This window comes from Corvus cornix, chromosome Z, assembly GCF_000738735.6.
Source record: "Corvus cornix cornix isolate S_Up_H32 chromosome Z, ASM73873v5, whole genome shotgun sequence".
Classification (NCBI taxonomy): Eukaryota; Metazoa; Chordata; class Aves; order Passeriformes; family Corvidae; genus Corvus; species Corvus cornix.
Window position 1 is genome coordinate 32,452,454 of NC_046357.1, and position 18,837 is coordinate 32,471,290.

General features: G+C 41.6%; 1 long non-coding RNA gene across 1 annotated transcript; it reads left to right on the forward strand.

The window, feature by feature from the left end:
• Positions 1-2,522: 2,522 nt before the first annotated feature.
• LOC120411500 lies at positions 2,523-18,388 on the forward strand. Its single transcript, XR_005603830.1, has 2 exons — positions 2,523-2,613; positions 15,931-18,388. It is a non-coding gene; the product is annotated as an uncharacterized LOC120411500 (long non-coding RNA).
• The last annotated feature ends 449 nt before the right edge of the window (positions 18,389-18,837 follow it).

The following is an 18,837-nucleotide window of genomic DNA, read 5'->3' on the forward strand; positions in this document are numbered from 1 at the left end:
AGTTGTAGAAAATCCTGAGTGGTGTGGGCTATGGGAGGACATAGGCTAGACCCTGAAGCAGTTTTCTAACCCAGTAGCCTGGAACTTCCCTCCTGAACAAATTCAGAACACAGCTGAGGTGGGGAAGTATCTGAAGGAAAACTGCAACAATAACGCTGATGAAAAGAGAAAGCTCATTGCCATGTGCTGGGTCCTGGCTAACACCGCACGCTGCTGGATACTCTAGGGCAGAAGATACAGCCAGAGGGGCAGGAGAATAAGCCAGAACACACCCCAATCACTCCAGCTGCAGCTAAAGCAGATGGGGAGCCTAAACCAATAACAATTGCCCCTGTCCAGGGAAAGACACACAAAGCCAAATCCATTCACCCAGTGGATGATGATGGGCAGCCAGGACCTTCACAGCCAGCAGAGGAAGTGGAACCTGAAATCATTACCAAGTCCCTGTCCATAGAAAGCCTTCATACCCTGAGGAAAGATTACACTCAACGGCCTGATGAAACTATATTAAGTTGGATGGTCCGAATCTGGGACGCTGCAGGCGACGGTACCATTCTGGATGGCACTGAAGCGAGGCATTTGGGATCCCTGTCACGTGATCTAAGTATTGACCAAGGGATGACGAGGGGACCTGAAGCTCTCAGTCCCTGGACACGCCTCTGAAGAAGAGTGAAGGAAAGATACCTCTGCCAGGAAGATCTCCAGCTGCAGCTGAACCCCTGGAAAACCATGGAACAAGGGATTCAATGCCTGAGAGAACTGGCAGTGGTAGAGATCATATTCTCAGATGACCAAGCAATTAGGAGCCCTGACATGGTAAAATGTAAAACGTACACCAGTGATGTGACTGAAACTTGCACAACACACACCACCAGAATACGCCCCTGCTTTAGCAATGATGACATGCAATGATGGGGATGAGACAGTGAGTCCTATGGTGAGGAGGCTCCGGGCGTATGCAGACACTGTGCGCAGCCCAACACAAGCAAGAATCGCAGCTGTGGAAAAGAGACCATACAGAAGATGGAAGATAGGATAGACAAGACTCACCAGAAACTCAGGAAGGAGCTGAAAGAGAGCCTTCTCCAAATCGCATCAGTGCAGACCAGAGAAGATGTCTGTTACCAGAAGCAGATGTCCCACAGCTAGGGAGAGAGGGTACACCCCAAGAGCTGAACTGTGGTTCCTCCTGTGTGACAGTGGAGAAGACATGAGGAGGTGGGATGGAAAACCAACTTCTGTCCTGGCAGCACGGGTGCGTGAATTGAAGGATGGTAATGCCGAGAGAGGGAGTTCCACCAGAAGGGAAGTAGCTAGAGTTTCGAATGATGACCAGGACTAGAGGGTCCCTGCCTCTAGCGGGAGAGGGGGACGCAAGGGAAAATCGTGTCTTTTGGATGGTGTGAGTCCGATGGCCTGGCACATCAGAAGCACAGAAATATGAAGCCTTGGTTGACACGGGTGTGCAGTGCACCTTGATTCCATTGAGACACGTGGGGGCAGAACCGGTTTCTATTTCTGGAGTGACAGGGTGTCATCCACAGGGACAGCGTGAAGAACGACACAGAAGTCCAGGAGAAATGGGGTTATTTAATTAATTATCACCTTGTTTATATAACTTGGTTCACAACAGAGAAATGACATTATTGGGTGCTTGACCATACACCTCCCAGAGTGATTGGCTGAATGCTACGACGCCTATTTCAAAGCATTATCTTCAGTGTGGAAAACAAGACTGCATAACAAGTTTGCACCTGTAAGATAAAGTCTTGGTTTACAAAACCCTCCACACTGTTTACAGCTAGCTTGCGTGAGAAAGGAGACTCTCACAAGCAGCTGCAAAATACAGGAAAATTTCTCTGCCAGCCTTTTCAGCATCTACAACAGGGGGATTGCAGCAGTTGACACTGCTTGAAGCTGATGTGAGCCTAACTGGACAAGAGTGGAAGAAACTTCCTATTGTGACTGGCCCAGAGGCCCTGTGTATTCTGGGCATAGATTTCCCCCAGAGTGGGTATTTCAAAGACCCGAAGGGACTCAGGTGGGCTTTTGGAATAGCTGCTGTGGAGGCAGAGGGCATTAGGCAATTGATCACCCTGCCTGGACTGACCGAGAATCCTTCTGCAGTCGGGCTCCTGAAGGTAGAAGAGCAGCGAGTGCCAAGTGCCACCTCGACAGCGCACTGCCGGCAGTACCGAACCAATAGAGATGCTGTGATTCCCATCCACATGATGATTCATGAGCTGGAGAGCCAAGGGGTGGTCAGCAAGGCCCACTCACCCTTCAACAGCCCCATCTGGCCTGTGTGCAAGTCTGACGGGGAATGGAGATTGACTGTGGACTATCGTGGCTTGAATGAAGTAACTCCATTGCTAAGCGCTGCTGTGCTGGACATGTTGGAGCTCCAGTATGAGCTGGAGTCCAAAGCAGCGAAGTGGTACGCCACTATTGACATTGCTAATGCATTTTTCTCCATTCCTCTGGCAGCAGACTTCAGGCCTCAGTTTGCCTTCACCTGGAGGGGCGTGCAGTACACCTGGAACCGACTGCCCCAGGGGTGGAAGCACAGTCCCACCATCTGTCATGGACTGATTCAGACTGCGCTGGAAAAGGGTGAGGCTCCAGAACATCTCCAGTACAGAAACCTAGGCAAATCCAAAACAGATCTTGAGCTTTTTTTTTAATTATGTACTTTCAGTAAACAAAAATTAGGAGCTCAGCACCATGCTGGCCACCCACCTTCTGTATTTCCTACTGTGAATACTGCTTCTCTGCTCTTCTGGAGCTGAGCTCACCCCCATACGCATCACACCTCTTTCATCATCAACAAAAGATACCACTGCCAAACTCTATTGTTACATTTTTAAACAAGCATCTTATACGGTTGTCTGAGTGCATTCTGCTTGCCATTGCTGTCCAATTCATCTTCCTTTTATTTCTTTCTCTTAGTTGGCACATGGGTGGTAGGTCTCTGCGATCCATTCTACTTCTTGGCCTGTGTTTACACCATGTACAATAGGCTGCCAAGTCTATTTGTGGGCTTCAATAGACCCTACTAACAAAAAAGCCTAGTGTGATTTTTTCTTATATTTTATTTGTGTTTCATCCTTTAATAGAATTAAATACTAATTTAGGATCTCAGAAGGCCAGGTTTGTGGAGATAATGCTTTTATCTGTAGTATGATTTCATCAAATCTCTAGCAAATTATGGAAACATTAATCATAGGAATATGAACATTAGCAAAATTTCTGTTCCAGAAACTTCCAATCATTTCAATTTACATAAAATACTTCAGTAAGTAGAAATACTAAAAGACAGGAAATGACTGGATGAGTATATATACATTTGTAGAGGAATATATCCTTCCCTGCCATGCAATTCACATTGAGATCAATGAGTTCTACAGCTCAGTCCCCTTGCAATTTGCAGTGCAATTGAACGGTTCTAGGTTTAGAAGTTTATAGGTGAGAATGCAGAAGCAAAATACATATATATTCCAGAAAACTGTTCTCTCTGTATACTTACAGAGTGTACCACTACTACCACTGTGTAGATCTCACACTTTAAGTGTCTCTCTGACAGGCTTAAGAGTGTAATTAATTTGGTCATAAAAAATCTTTGCACTCTTTTGACTTTCATGACTTCTGCCTGAAATAGAAGGGAGAGAAACAGCACTAGCAGAGGGAATTTATCTTCATGGATCAGTTAAAAAAAACCCAAAACAACACACAACAACAACAACAAAAACCACAAACAAAAAACCCCAAACAAACAAAAACCTGGAAATGGAGTTGTCCTATGGGGATCGCCTTTAGTTAGGGTTACTCTTCCTTTGCACTTACTTGTTCTGAAGCTGTCAACTGGAAGTTATCCTCAGAACAGTATTTGTGTTTGTAACTCTGTTCAGTGTTTTGATTTTGTCCATTGGGAGTTAGCAAAGTTTATCACCCGTTGTCCATCTCTGCAAGTGTTACACATCTACAGCTATTCCTGCAGGCCACTCATGCTGGCAAGCAGGCACAGGCTTCTGATACCTACTCAGGCAGCAGAAAACTGTCCAGGAAACTGGACTGAAGCCACAACTCAGCCCAAATAAAATGCAATGAAGTCTTATTTCATTCTCCTTTCTCTCCACACATTCTGGTTCTTGGTGTGTCCTACACAAGGCTAAGAGTTTGACTCGATAATCCTTGTGGGTCCCTTCCAACTCAGCATATTCTGTGATTCTCTGCTGGACATTTACCTTTCTTTGATTCATATCAAAGCCATATCTCCTAAAGTAATTTAACAAAAGTGGGATCCAGGATGGGTAGTCATCTGTTAGGTGGGTTATTTTTGTCCTGTATTAACTTCATTTGCAGCTGCTGGAGTCATTGCCTTCAATTCAATAGGACTAAAGCGTGGAAAAGGGAGTCTGTGTATGTTTATCAAAGACCACAGAATAAAATTGCAGTAATTAAGAGCCATTCACAAAAGAACCAAGTGTAAAACTAATGACAGGCTAATGCAGAAAGGCATATTGAAAGCATTTCCATAATTTGAGATGAGCTGACAGCTGTGACAAAGTGAGAAAGGGAAGGTGAAGCCTACTGAGCACAGCTCCCTGCTCTGTTGAAATTCCCAACTTTGTCTTACCTCCCACATATTTTCCATGCACTGTGAAGAGACAGCACCTATAATGCAGCATAGCATTTCATTGTTGTGTTGTAGTTCTGAGACTGTAAGCAATCACAAACTCTGATGGGTTTCCACTATGAAAAGTGATGGATACAATGTTCATCTTTCATCACATGAACCAGTAGCTTCCCCCAGCTTTCTCACTGCTCTTGCAGTGGCTTCTGAAGCCAGTAAAAATGTAGTTGCTTCTGATTGCTGTTACTTTCAACAGAGCAAAGGCATAAATTCTCTCACCATTTTAGCACTGAATTTAGCTGTACCTGACTACATAAAAATGAGAAAACTCTTTTCTTGTAACTCATTTATTTTCTCTGTCTCTCTTGAGAGGTGTGTATACTTCGACCCTATTAGAGAGACATTCGATTATGCGAGGATTATGTCTCAAAGCTAAACCTAGAGTTTTGAGACTTGAATCAGGTATCTAGACCAGGTGAAGCAGAGCTAATTTCTATTGAAGTCAGTAGTCTTCAATATTTATTTTGCATTTGATTCTCATACAGCTTATACCCTGGGGCTTTGCTGCATCTCTAGGCCCTTCGAAGACATCAAGCCCTCTCCCAGAACTCAGTACAAACAAGATTTATGCATGCAGTAATTCTCCTTCCACCCTCACCTACCAGTGACTGGAGGGAACCATGGGGCAGTCTTAGAGGGTTCCTTGTGGTGACCAGCTCAGGCTGGTCACGTGTGTGAGAACAAGTGAACACTGCAGGGCTGCCCTTTCTACTACGCTGGCAGCAGCACTGGTGTCCTCTGGCCTATCCTGCATGACTTGACGCTTTATAGACTTCATTTTCACATTAATTTAAAGCAGTAGGAAAGGCTATCCAAAAGAGTGTAGAAATGAAAATCTGTAAGGTTCTCAAATTTTATTTTTAAATTCTCTCTTACATAATAGAATAACTCAGGGTTTTAGCTGAAACCGTGCTAGATTCAGCTGGTCTTGATAACAAGGTGAGAATCTCAGTGCATGTTCTTTGATTTTATTATAAATTTTTATTCCCCCTTTCTCCAGATAAATCTGTTTTAAAATCTACTTTTCATTTCTAAGCCATCAAGGAACATGTTCTGTGCCTCTTAAGTGCACCCGTGAAATTCCTTTGATTGATTCAATGGGAGACATTTTACAAACTTTTACTTCTCCACATAGATCATTGCTAGTTGCTATTTTGGAAATAAAGCCTTAATAACAGACAAGCAGAAGCTGAAGGCAATTTCTGTCTACTTTCCAAACCACATTGCTCAGTTCTACCTACAAAACTTATCTGTGCAGTGTTCTCACTTCATATTTACAATCTTTCACAGATGACAGTCAGTTTGCTTGGGATTCCTACTTGGATTTGAAGATTTTCTGTGGAAAAAAATGTACATAAGTTTGAGTATTTTCTCTATAAGTAAGATGTAACAAGTGATGTTGGGTTTTTTTCCATCTGGAGAAAAGAGCAAATGTAAACAAAAGTGTTTAATTTTAACATCAGAATTTTCAGAGTTGCTATAGTAGTTAATACTGATGTTTTTATTCTTTGCATATTCCCTTTCAATATGACAGCCTCTGTATGTACAAGAAGTGAGTTCTGAAAAGAAAAGTAGTCACAGCATCGCCGTGCCAGCTGGCTGGCAGTGCCTGATAGCATTTGGTATACTTGCAAGACAGGCCCTTGGAAGGGCAAGGGAGCAGGGGAAACCTTCAGCATACTTTTTCTGAGACCCTTTGCAGCTAATTCTGAACTAATTTGTGCTGGTACTAGGTGGTAATGCTGTAACATATTTTGCTTACAAAGTGAACAGAAATTTCCATACTGAAGCAGGCATGTAGCATTTCCAGTATGGCACCTTGATTGACCTGCATGACAAGAGGGTTCAGGAGTCCTTGTAATGGGAACTGTGGAAAAAATAGGGGCAGAATTGTCTTGTTGAAATTCAGGAAGTCCTGACAATTCCTTACAGTCTGACAAATTAAAAGTTACCTTTTTTCCCACTTTAGAAATCTAAATGTAGTTATATTAGAGCCTTTCAGGATGCAATTTCCTACTTAATAAGAACACAAGAACATGTGTCAAGAGCATTCATTTGAAAACCAGATTGATGTATCCCTGCTCTCTTCTACTTTGACAGGAATGCTGTTAAGAAGCCTGAGCAAATGTTTTGTCATGGAGCAATGCATTTGACAGTCAACACATACAAGAGGGTCTGGCAAAAATGCAGCACTTCCACACAAAGGATAAAAATATATAGCTCAAAGTGGGGAGTGCAAAGGATGACAGAAACATGTGCTTCCAGAGTTGCCCATGTTGCTAGGATCTACAGTCCATCTCCATTTTAAGAACAATAGCTTGAAGAGGTTTAACCACTCATCAGGACTCTTTTTTTTGTGATTGGAGTAACATTCATGGCTCAGCTCTCTCACTTTTCACTATATTGCACTGCCAGAATGCTAGATTTCCTGGAGATAAAACACAACAAAAAATACTTATGGTCTGGCCTACATGCAGTACGTTCTTAGTGAATTAAGTGGAGGTCACATTTCTGAACAACACTGTATTAATTTTTATGACAGTCATATATCTAGATGAGTCAAAATTCAAACTCATTCTTTTAACACTTGAAACCCCACCTTAAGTAATTCTGGGGAAAAATAAACAGACTTGAAAATTAGATAAATCAGCACAATACATTTGTTATATTTGCTATATTTATTTGCAATTCCACTGACATAAACAAAACAAAAATCAAAAAAAACCCCCAAAAAACAACAAAAAAAACCCCAAAACAAAACCAAAGCCAAAACAAAAACCAAACAAAACCAATGAAAAAAACCCCAAAATAAAACAAGCACACACACACACACTCCCCCAAATAAAAAACCAAACCAAACCAAACTATACCAAACCAAAAAAACCCACCAAAACCCAACCACCAAAAGACCAAAAAACCCAGCCCTTACAAACCATGCTCCAGGTCAAATTACTTACAAGGATTAGGTATAAAAATTAGTGAAGGGGTGACCTCAAAATGATTACTAGTTTATATGAAGTGCCCTTAAAGTCAGATTTTTATCAAGGCTCTTTGGTTGGGAAATTGGTCAGAAAATCTCCCAAAGAACCAAATTTACCCTGAAAGACTTAAAATTTCTGGGCAGGAATTATGGCACCATGATGTGATGCTATATTTAATTACCTTATTTTCTCTGAAATCAGGTATATGAAAATTGGCATAGTTCACACAGACTGAAAGAAATTATTTAGAACCACCACCAGAAAATTAAGATAATTCATTACAAAAATCATCTGCAATCAGAACATCCTGTAACCACAACCTATATCACCAGCTGAGAAGATCCTAAATTACTTTCATCACTAATATTCACCAATAGACTGATAAAAAAGTGACTAATGAAAGGATGCAACTTCCCAAATGTGTTTGTACTGTTTGAAACTCCTTGCATTTCTATTGCAGATTCAAGGAAAATTGAACATGACTGTAAAAATCACAGATGAACACCCATTTCTCTCTCAGTGAATTCAGATGACTCAGGAGAAATGCATGTTCATTCTTTTGCATTGAGAAAAAAGTATGTGATCCTCCCCATACTTCACATCAATTATATCAAATGGAAACAAGTGCCAGCCATAAGGTCTATATACTTATGCTATAAAATAACTGCTACACAGTGTTTCAAGTAGGATGATACTAAAATTATTGTTTGGCAAATAACAGATCCTGATTTCCCTGAACGTGTAGAATTACAAAGGAGAATGCTTAACTTAAATTGCTCTGGGCCTACCAGTGAAAACCTGTGTTTATGACAATTGAAGTTTAAGAGTAAATTTTCATGGCAGATTTTCATACACAAACTCTCACCATCTACAGATGAAGTATGGGATACTCCAGATTTGGGTTTCTCAGCACCAGAAGTAGTTGGGGTCCCAGCACCAAGGTGGCACTAATATGTGCTTCCTCTCATGACAAAACCCTTTGACATTCTTTTGTGGAGATGGTCTTTGCTGTCCTTTGTCTCACTCCTTTACATTGCTTAGTTGAAAATTACTTTCTGTGTAGGGAAACAGTAAAGTAAATGATAGACTTGAGGTGTGTGATAGGCATGAAGCTTTTGCATTGGCTGCTGATGACCTCATAATTACATCTACAAGATCTCCTGAGCTCATAGGCAAGTCTGACTGCTGCACTTCGTATGTATAAGCTCACTTTCCTGAGGCTCTGCAGCAGCACATTTCTGAGCCATTTGTCTTATGCTCTCCTGCCTTTCACTGCCACTGCTGGCTTGTTATATTTGCCCAGAAATGCATTGCCTGATTACTGATTTATTTTTCTTTAAGATGTGACACAGATTGGTTTTCCTTGCATGCAGATTTTCTTGTGCTATAAACAAAATGGTTGAATGAAAATGGGAGAAAAGAAGAAAGTGTTTGCCAACATGTGCTCTCAGTTTACAGGAAAACTTGACCTGAAGCAATGCTTCCTCTGTTTTTCCTTTGTAGTTATCATGGGCTACTGATTAAAGAGCCAAACTCATTTGTAAATACTAGAACATACTATATCTTACATAAACTATTTTAAAGTTAAGTTTTGGAGATAAATAGTAATGAAATACAGCAAATAAAAGCCCAGATAAAAGATGTACTGCATAAAATTATGACAATATTGTGATGACAATGATTTTAGAACTGTATCTTTTGATTGTTTGAGTTCTCTATCCAGTATAAGCTTGTATGTAGAAGCTATGCCTTGGCTATTGACTCTGTCTTTACAGTTAGGAAACACCATCATAATCCCAAAGAAGAATATTATAAAAAAAGAGAAGTTTATTGTAATTTCCAGTTAATTTCACTCCTCAAAGATTGCATAACTTCCTTTGATTAAATTGTGTATTGCTTTATAAATAACATTTGTCAAGCTTTAAAAACTTTGAGTTTGTGAAAGATCAAATTGATTCTTTAAAATCATTGAAGGAAAAACATCTCTATTTTAACTACACAGTAAGTAAAAAAAATTATTTCTGGGCAACTGCTTATTCTCTTCTATGGCAGCTGGTGATGGGTCAGTAGCTCTGACCAAGGAAGAGGTGACCGGTCCGGAGAGATGGTCCCAAAAGGAATCGCCTTCCCGAGGCCCAGTGTCTTCCCTCAGCTGCTGGCTAGGAGGGCCCGTGCAGAAGCTGTCAGCTCTTTAGTGATTGTCAGCTCGTGATTCCAGCTCAGCTCTGCAGGGAAGCCTCCAGGCCAGACCAGAGAGAGATGCTCAGGTAGCTGGTTCCACACAAGGCAGCTTTATTGTTGGTCTGTACTCTGGCAAAGGGGAAGCTGGGGACGAGAGCTCTCCTCTCACAGGGGCAGAGGGCTAGCTTTATAGGGATACAGGGGGTGGGTGTCAGAGGGTAAAGGCCAATGGGTTACAAAGGATCTGCATAGGGTCTCCCAGAGGATTCTGGGTCGATCTTCTTCTCCCATAACTGAAGAGTAGCTGCCTTCCCAGGGAGTCCTGCTGGGAGATTGCTCCATCTCCTTATCTCAGCAGACATCCCTCCAGGGCAGTGGCTGGGCATACCCTACACTCTTCAATCCTTTTTTTTGAAAGAGTGAGAAGTCACCCTTTCATCCTAACTATTTGTGCTAGAAGAATAGTCATTTGAATATTGCAACAACAACAGAAATATCTACTTTTAAAGACATTTTTTCTAGTGGGGAATCTGTTAGCATACTGGCAAATGCCAGGCCCTTTGAATACAGCCTATCAATACTTTTCTTTAAAGAATTAATCACCACTTGTCACTTTTTAAGTGAAGAGGACAGGAGAAAAATAATAATACAGTTTTCTGAGAGGCCTAATTCTGTATATCAGAAGTACTTTCTAGAGCTTTCAATAATCATAGTTCCCTGCTCTGCAATACATGAAGACCTTTTAATCCAAAATACCATATGCATGTTTTTTAGCCCTGTCAATTTGTTAAGAAAACTCTGAAATTTTTATTATTCTCTTACAATACCCTAAATCATGATCAATGTTCAGTGAGATAAAGCTGCACAGTCCTTAGATTTCACTGCCATAAAGCACTTCATCACCGTCAGCACTTGCTGCTGGAGCAAGTAGACAGGTGAATATCAGATCTTCTACAGTTCAATAGGTCTGAAATGACCACTGTGAATGTGGGGAGGAAGAGTAACATTTATTCAGAATTCCAGGAGAATCTTCATAATGAAATATTTAGGCTAAATTGTTGACAAATGGCTTAGTTCAGATGCTGTACTTCCTTTGAATCATGCAGAAGATTATGTGACTTTTCATGTGACTTTTTTTAAATTGTAATTTGTCATGCTTTAAAGCATTTTTCTTTCTCAGTTTAAATAATTCAGTTAAATGGCAAAGGAACTGAATAAACTACTGGTTTATGAAGACAAGCTTATGAAATTCACTGACTACATGTCAAAGTAAGATGGTAAGAATTCTGTAATATCCTTTAGTTTTATCTCCCTAGTGCGAGAAGTGTGACAGAATAGTTATAATTCAGATCTGCCAGACTTCTGCAAAGTGGTGTTTCCAGTTCCAGTGGTGTTACCAGTTATTCAAAACAAACAGTCCCATGAGGATGAGCAGCAAATACTGGAAGAGAAGTATTCCATACTTTTTAATACAGCATCTCAGCAAATTCAGTCACATACTTTTCTGGGTGCATGTAAAAGGTTGTTTGTAAGTATCGCTGATAATATGATATTCTCATGATGCTTTGATTGACGATATTATATTCACAAGCTCTCAAAATCTGTTAAAATTGGTTTAGCAAGCTAAGATGAATAAATTTTAAGTTGTTTTGTACCTGCTCTTTCCAGAGATCTGTCATAGGATTTGTAGGTAAATTAGTTATTTCCACAGTCTTGGTTTCATTTAATGTGTAATCATAAGGAAGAGAGAGAAGAAAAATTACAGGAAGAGATTCATATTGTAACGAAATTTTGGCCTAGGTGTCTAGGAACTCTTTGATTGTATAGTTCTCTCCTGTAGGGCTACAGGAAAGGTAAGGTAAATCAGTCTAATATTAAAGCTTAGACCAACTGAAAGATATGCAAAGAATCCCAAACTTTCCTAATTGTCCTTAGTTAAAATGTCAATTGCACCTTTTAAGAAGTGTCAGAAGCAAAATCCACTATGTACAATACAGACAAATGGAAATAAGATGAATCAGCCACAACTATTGGTGGTTTCACACCAGTTCAGTACCTAAGTCCAGCATATTCTCATTACCACTATAGTGTCATTTTGTGGACATTAGCAGCTTAAAGTTGCTCCTGGGTTGCAAAAGAGCTAAAATCCGGCTGAAGTCAGCATCCTGTGAACATTCACAGGCCTGACCTTTAAGCCATGGATACTTCCTAATGCTTTCTGTTAGGCAAGGATTACTCAGGGAAACAATTCAGAAAATTAAATATAAAAGGAATGAGCTACAGAGGCAAACTCACTGTTAAATAAAGTGAAGAGGAAAGATGCTACTGTTGCTCATTAAGTGTAAAAGGACAAGATGCTAGGTATTGACAGTATTCATTCACCTAACATTTCATAAAGTGCCATGATATGCTGAAAAACCTTCAGAAGAAATACAGAAACTCTGGCATAGTTGTCTATCTTCGCATCATTTTCAGAGCTCCAGGAAACTTTACAAAATTTAGGGCAGACTGAAACTCCCATGAGTGAGTAAAATGTCACCATGTGGGCTTCACTAATACAATATCTCTTCTCTAATGACGGGACAACCCATGGTTACTGCCACAGAGGGTAAAGGATGTTGACCTCTACATTATTCCTGAAGTTGGCCCTGAGTTTCAGTACACTGAAATTCATAACTGAGGTATAGTCTAGGCTATGCTTCTATGGTTTCCATTAAGGATGCAGTGGCCAGGCCTTAACTAATGACTGAGACATCTTGGAGTGTAATGGGAAGGTCACAGCAAGGAGGAGCTCTCTAAGGGATGTTATGCACAGAAGTGAATGACTGATCTTTTACAAGTTAAATGTATGACACGGAATTGTTAATGAAAATCTGAACTTGTTCTAATATCTCGTGGTTTATAAAAGGTACTCCCTAGTTTAGTGCTCCCACTGAGACTCTCCAAACTGTGTGTCCCTCGCTTGCTCCCCTCCCTCCTCCTTCTCCTCCCCATCCCTTCTACTCCTGAAGGTGGCTGGAGAGGCACCACAGGTGAAAATCATGGGTTGAGAAAAGAACAATTTGCTGGAGACAACAATGAGATAAGAAAGCAAACAGTAACAGCAACAATATTAATAACAAAAGCACAAGAGAGGGGAACAATCACATGTGATTTCTCAGAACCAGCATCACCCAAATGTTCCCTCCACCATGTTTAGTGAACCATCAGGACCCTCCTCTCTCCAGAAGAGACTCCTTTCCTCTAGCCCCCAGCAGTGAGGCGAGGTGGCATATAAGAACCTCTGGGTCCTAGATATGCCCCCTCCTAATTACTGCAAAAATTAACCCGGTCCTGACTGGAATCAAGACATAGTATTTTGATAGCACATATGTATTAGGTATCTTGCCCTTTAATCTTTAATTACCATAATGATATTTAAAGGAAACTGAACTCAACTGCTAGATATTTTAGTGCAGCTGGATTCACAGAATCACAGGATAATTGGTACTGGGACGATCCTCTGGAAGTCATCTAATCCAAACCCCCTGATAAAGCAGGTTCACCTAGAGCAGAGTGCACAGGATTCTGGCCAGGTGGGTTTTGACTGTCTCCAGAGAAGGAGACTCTGAACCAAGTTATCCTCATTAATATTACTTGTTGCAGTGGGGATACTGCAACACGCATATATCAAACCAGGAGTCCCGTGGAAAGGAAATATATATGGACAGACAGATTCTTGCTAGATGTTTCAGAGATGTTTATTTCTCCAGCTGCATGGCCGGAGCTCTGCCGAGGAACTGTTCCAGTCACGGGACCAAGGGTCCTTCTGCCCGCGCAGGGAACACAAACCAACCAATGGGAACGAGGCTGAGCAGGGGCAGGGAAACCCCGTGCCTGTGCCCTCAGGGCCCCTCTCCCAGGGCTACACGGCAGGGGAGGGACCCCAACACCTCACCTGTTTTATTTTAATAAAAGGAGAATGAAAACAACTGGATAAACGTAACAAGAACAGTTTCAAGACAAAACAAGCCACCCTCCTGAGTCTTTAAATGTCCAATCAGATTCTGTGGAACATCTTAGGGCTGACAGAAGGGAGACAGAACTCTGAGCATGCTTTGTGGGGAAACTGAGGCAGGAGAGGGTTTAACTTCTTCCCTCCCCCTTTTCATCCCCCACTCGGCATTGGAAAGGGATTTTTGGGGAAACAATTGGCAAAATCATGGTTTTGTGAGGGAAACCATGGGTGAAAAAACGGATTGGGAATACACTGGGGGTAATAGGACATAGGGTAAAAGGGAAAGGTGGGATTAGGAAAGGGAGACTGTAGGGGGGGCTTACAATGGAGATATTGTCTAACATGACTACGATTTTTAGCATATATACTGCCTTTTACAGGAACACCATCAGGCCCAGTGACCTGCGATGCTTGTAACCCTTTTCTACCTCGTATAATTTTGAATTCCACCACCTCTCCATCTCCCAAGCTTGGGATGCATTTTTCAGGGTTATTCTTTTTAATAGCAGTTCTATGCACGAATATGTCTTGCTGGTTGTCACACCTTGTTATAAAACCATAATTTTGCTTAACATTATACCATTTTACTATCCCTAAGGTCTTAGTTACTATGATCTTTTCCTTTTTCTGAGTGGCTGCTGTTTTCTGTCTCGCTGCGTCTTTGCTCTCTCTTTCGGTCGCTCCCGTGTTGGAATTGTCGGAGCTGCTGGTGCCTGCGCGCTCTTCCCGGGGTCGTGTTCGGGGCTGCGCGGGCCGGGCCGGGCCGCGCCGCTCAGTTCTCCGTGTGTCGCCTCCTCTGGTCGCAGCTTCGCTGCCGCTGCCAGACGCTGTACCCACATCTCGGCCGGGCCCCCGAGCAACGACCTGCCCATGCCCTGCTCCAGCTGGGCGCGGCTCCGCTCCACCGCCATCGCCGCCAGCCGCCGCCCCTCTCGGTCGGGCGTTCACGGGGCTCGCTCCACCACGCGCTGCGCAGGGCCGGGCGGGCACCGGACCCGCCGCGCCTCGCTCCGCCACCGACACTGCGGCTCGCGTGGCTCCGCCCGCGCGCGGGAACTGCCTCGCTGCTGCTCGCAGAGCACTCAGTGCACGTGGCCTGGGCTGCATGGTCCCTGCGCCAGGCTTCCCTTCGCCAGGACACAGCTGACATTGCTCAACAGTCTCGGTAACTAAATAATATTCACGAAAATATTCTTCCATCGGCATATATATTGACTCCAATATTAACTGTGTCCAAACGGTTTTCCAAAAGCCCTTGGTAAGAATTAAATCCCAAGAAACATAGAAAAAGTTCTTAAACAACCATGCCAGGAAGTGTTTCAGTTCTTTTTGAGCTTGAATCAAGCTAAAATTTACAAATCGTTGTTCAAGAATCATTTTAAGTTTAAGATAAATGTCCATATGCGGCTCTGAGAGCCAAGAGTCTTCCCACCGTTCCTCCATAGTTTAGATATGGAATAGCAAAGCAAAACCAAGAAGAGGAATCCAAAGTTTCCAGGGTTTACTCACACAAATCAGTCGCTTAGGGATCGGGGATCGTTCTGCTCTCAATTCTCTACCATTATGTTGCAGTGGGGATACTGCAACACACATATACCAAACCAGGCGTCCCGTGGAAAGGAAATATATATGGACAGACAGATTCTTGCTAGATGTTTCAGAGATGTTTATTTCTCCAGCCGCATGGCCGGGGCTCTGCCGAGGAACTGTCGCAGTCACGGGACCCGAGGGTCCTTCTGCCCGCGCAGGGAACACAAACCAACCAATGGGAACGAGGCTGAGCAGGGGCAGGGAAACCCCGTGTCTGTGCCCTCAGGGCCCCTCTCCCAGGGCTACATGGCAGGGGAGGGACCCCAACAATTACTCTCTTTGAAAAGAGTAAAATAAAAAGTTGCAAATAATAAATTGTATTTTCTCATCTAGCTCAACTTCTTCTGTAACAATAATAACAACCTCTTTACTAGAAAAAGCTATTAAAATGAATGTGTTTCTCTACCCTCCCCCTGCTCCCCTGTTCCTTTTCTATGTTTGATGTGGTATCAGAAGGCAATAATAACCTGTTGTTCTTCTCTTTACAGGCCTGGCATCTGCACGATCTAATCTGCACTGTCCTTGGAGAAGAGACATATTGTTGGGTGCTTCTGCTGCTTCTACCCCAAGCAAAGGTTTTTGGACATCACTCATGTTGATCAGGGACAATCCCAACTGATAGTTATTCTGGCTGTTTTCTTGGAGCAGAAATATTTAAGACTCCAAAACCACTCAAGGGAAGAGTCTAATATTAATTCAAGACATGGAACAGATGGTTAAGAAAAAATTCTGCTAACTGAATCACATCCTGATCCTGTATTCATTTCACAGCCAAAACTCAATTTCAGCAGAAGTTTTTCTAGGTTCTAGTTTATCACAGGATTTAATTTACATTCACACCTTCTCATGTGAAAGCTTGATGACAATAGGCCTTCTCTAAAGGGGGAGCAAAACATAAAACATCCAAAGATGTTATCCAGCAGATACATATTCAAACCTTTCTTATCTTCTTCATTTATGCTTTTCTTTGAAGATACATATTTTATCTGTTCTTTTTCCTGATCAACAATTCTGTCAACTATATACCAATTACCTATTTCCCAGTGGTTTGTTTTCCTTTCTTCTTTCCTTCCTCCTTTTGTCTTTTCTCCAGACAGTGATTTGGCCTCAAGCCACTGGCTTTCTGGTTTATTGCAAAGAAAATATTTCTATCTACTTGTAACAGTGAGACCTAGCTTCTTCCTTTCTTTCCTTCTGCAAAGTGCTGTCACAACTACATGAACAACTATCCTGAATTAATTTCACTTTTTGTGTCCCACTTGCTGGAGCATAAAGAGAAAAACAGAAACGTAATGAAACTCTCTATATTCTAATTAAGAAAACTCAACCAGTTACATATTTCTGTCTTTTGGCAATATTCTTCTCCAAACACATGCAGTCAGCAGCCATCTTGTGTTAATATGTGATGTGCCAGAAAGAGATACTGAGCTGCAAATCAGGATTTCATAAATAATGCTGCATATAACTTTGGACTACCTCAGGATATATAATAGACTATTAAATATGCTAGCTGAAAAGAAGAAATTGCACTTAGAGTGCTAGAGAGGTATAGCCTGTATGCCTAGCAGAAGTGCCTTAAATATGCAGCTGGTTAAAATTTTAATGACATCTGATCCTGAGCCTTTGAATGGTATGAGGATTACCATAGCAATTCTTCTAAAGGCCACCCAGATGCCTCGTGTCTTTGTCTGTCCTTTAAAAATATATTCCTCTTTAGCTGATACAGCTGGCATGACTTAATTTCGGTTGCATGCCTAGAATCAGTGTAAAATGCTCCTGTAATTGATTAGGAATATTTGGAGCGGGATTTGCAAGAAATGTGCTAGTGTCCATACCATTGTGCTCTACATCTAACCAGTGACATTCTTGTGGAAGTGATGTCCATGGCATTTCACTGAGGTAGAGGAGGTGGAGTATCACCGTCCAGATTGGTCTTACAGGTCACTACTAGTGCTTGCATTATGGAGAGGGAGGATGGATCAAGAGGAGGAGCTACAGACCTCTGCTGTCATTACCTGCCTCCTCGGAGGATGAAGCAGTTGATGGTGTAGTGTAGCTTGCAAAACTGGGAGAGCCTGGGCAGGTAACATATTCCTAGAAAAATTTCAGGACACTCTTTGGAAATGTAAATTTCTTTCACTTCCTATTTCCTTACCCAGTTACTTTAGCAATATAGAGTAAGGGCTCAAGATGAGAAGGATGCAAAGTATAGCACAGATGTTAGGAGGTCATTTAATTGCCTAAACTTTAAGCTTTTGTTGTCACTCACCTGCCTCTGGTTAAGCAGCACATCAGGATAAAGGCAAATATGAAACAGGAAACCAAGTTTTTGTTCTAGGCTAGAAAGAATACTTCGTGGTCCGTATGGTTCCTTCACGTGGTTATGGGGTTTTTTCCTCAAAATTGCATGCTAAGCTCAAAAATTAATGTTATCCTGCTCTCTCTTTATTCAGTGAGAACATAAATGAAATATACTATGATAGGAAGTCTTCAGTACCTTTAAATTAAATTCTATAATAATGTCTTTCTATACTCTCAACTGGAATATTTTTTAAAGAGGAAAATGTGACCTTGCTAATTGCTACGATTAGAGCTACTGCTGCTAAAGCAATTATCCATATAAATTAAACAAACAAACAAACAAAAATTTCAACAACCCCCAAGCGGATTAACACTTCAATTTTAGAAAGGCAAGAAATAAAATTCACAGAAAGGCTGCCAGTCTATTTTGAAGCAGCACCTTTGTATGTTCCATGAAGATTCTGGCAGTATTTGACATTATTCACTATCACTATACACATATGGTTGGTGTTTAAATGAAAAGCTGAACTCCTATTCATTTTATGGAGAAAAATGTATTCCTGCCTTAATTCGATATATCTTTTAACACAGTTTATTTCAGTGTTTTGTTATCATGTGAGAATAAATAAACTGGGACTTCCTTTATTAATGATTTAAGATCTAAAATTTATTTTGTTTGCTTGTTATAAGTGATGCTGACAGTTAATATTGTTGAATGTGGCTAAAATTGAGTATTTTTTAAGCTGAGTATGACATTTGCTTTATTCCAGTCCTTGATCACCAGTACCAGTGTTAGAGAAATTTCCCTGTCTGACCATCCAGGAGCCACTCCCACATTTGCACCACCTAAGCTGGTGCTGAAGCCCTTTTGCAGCCACACACCCCACACTCACACAGTCAGGTCAGGTTTCCTTACTGGCTCAACTCCATGTTTCCCCTGGCAGAGTCTCTGATGTTCCAGTTCTTAAAACAATTAAACTGGTGCAATAACTAAATAACAAAATAACAGCTTGAGCTGCCCTCTGAGGAGGCATCCCAAACAGAGGAAACCCTGAGCTTTTATGTCCTTATAGTCTAACAGTGGGAAAGTCTGG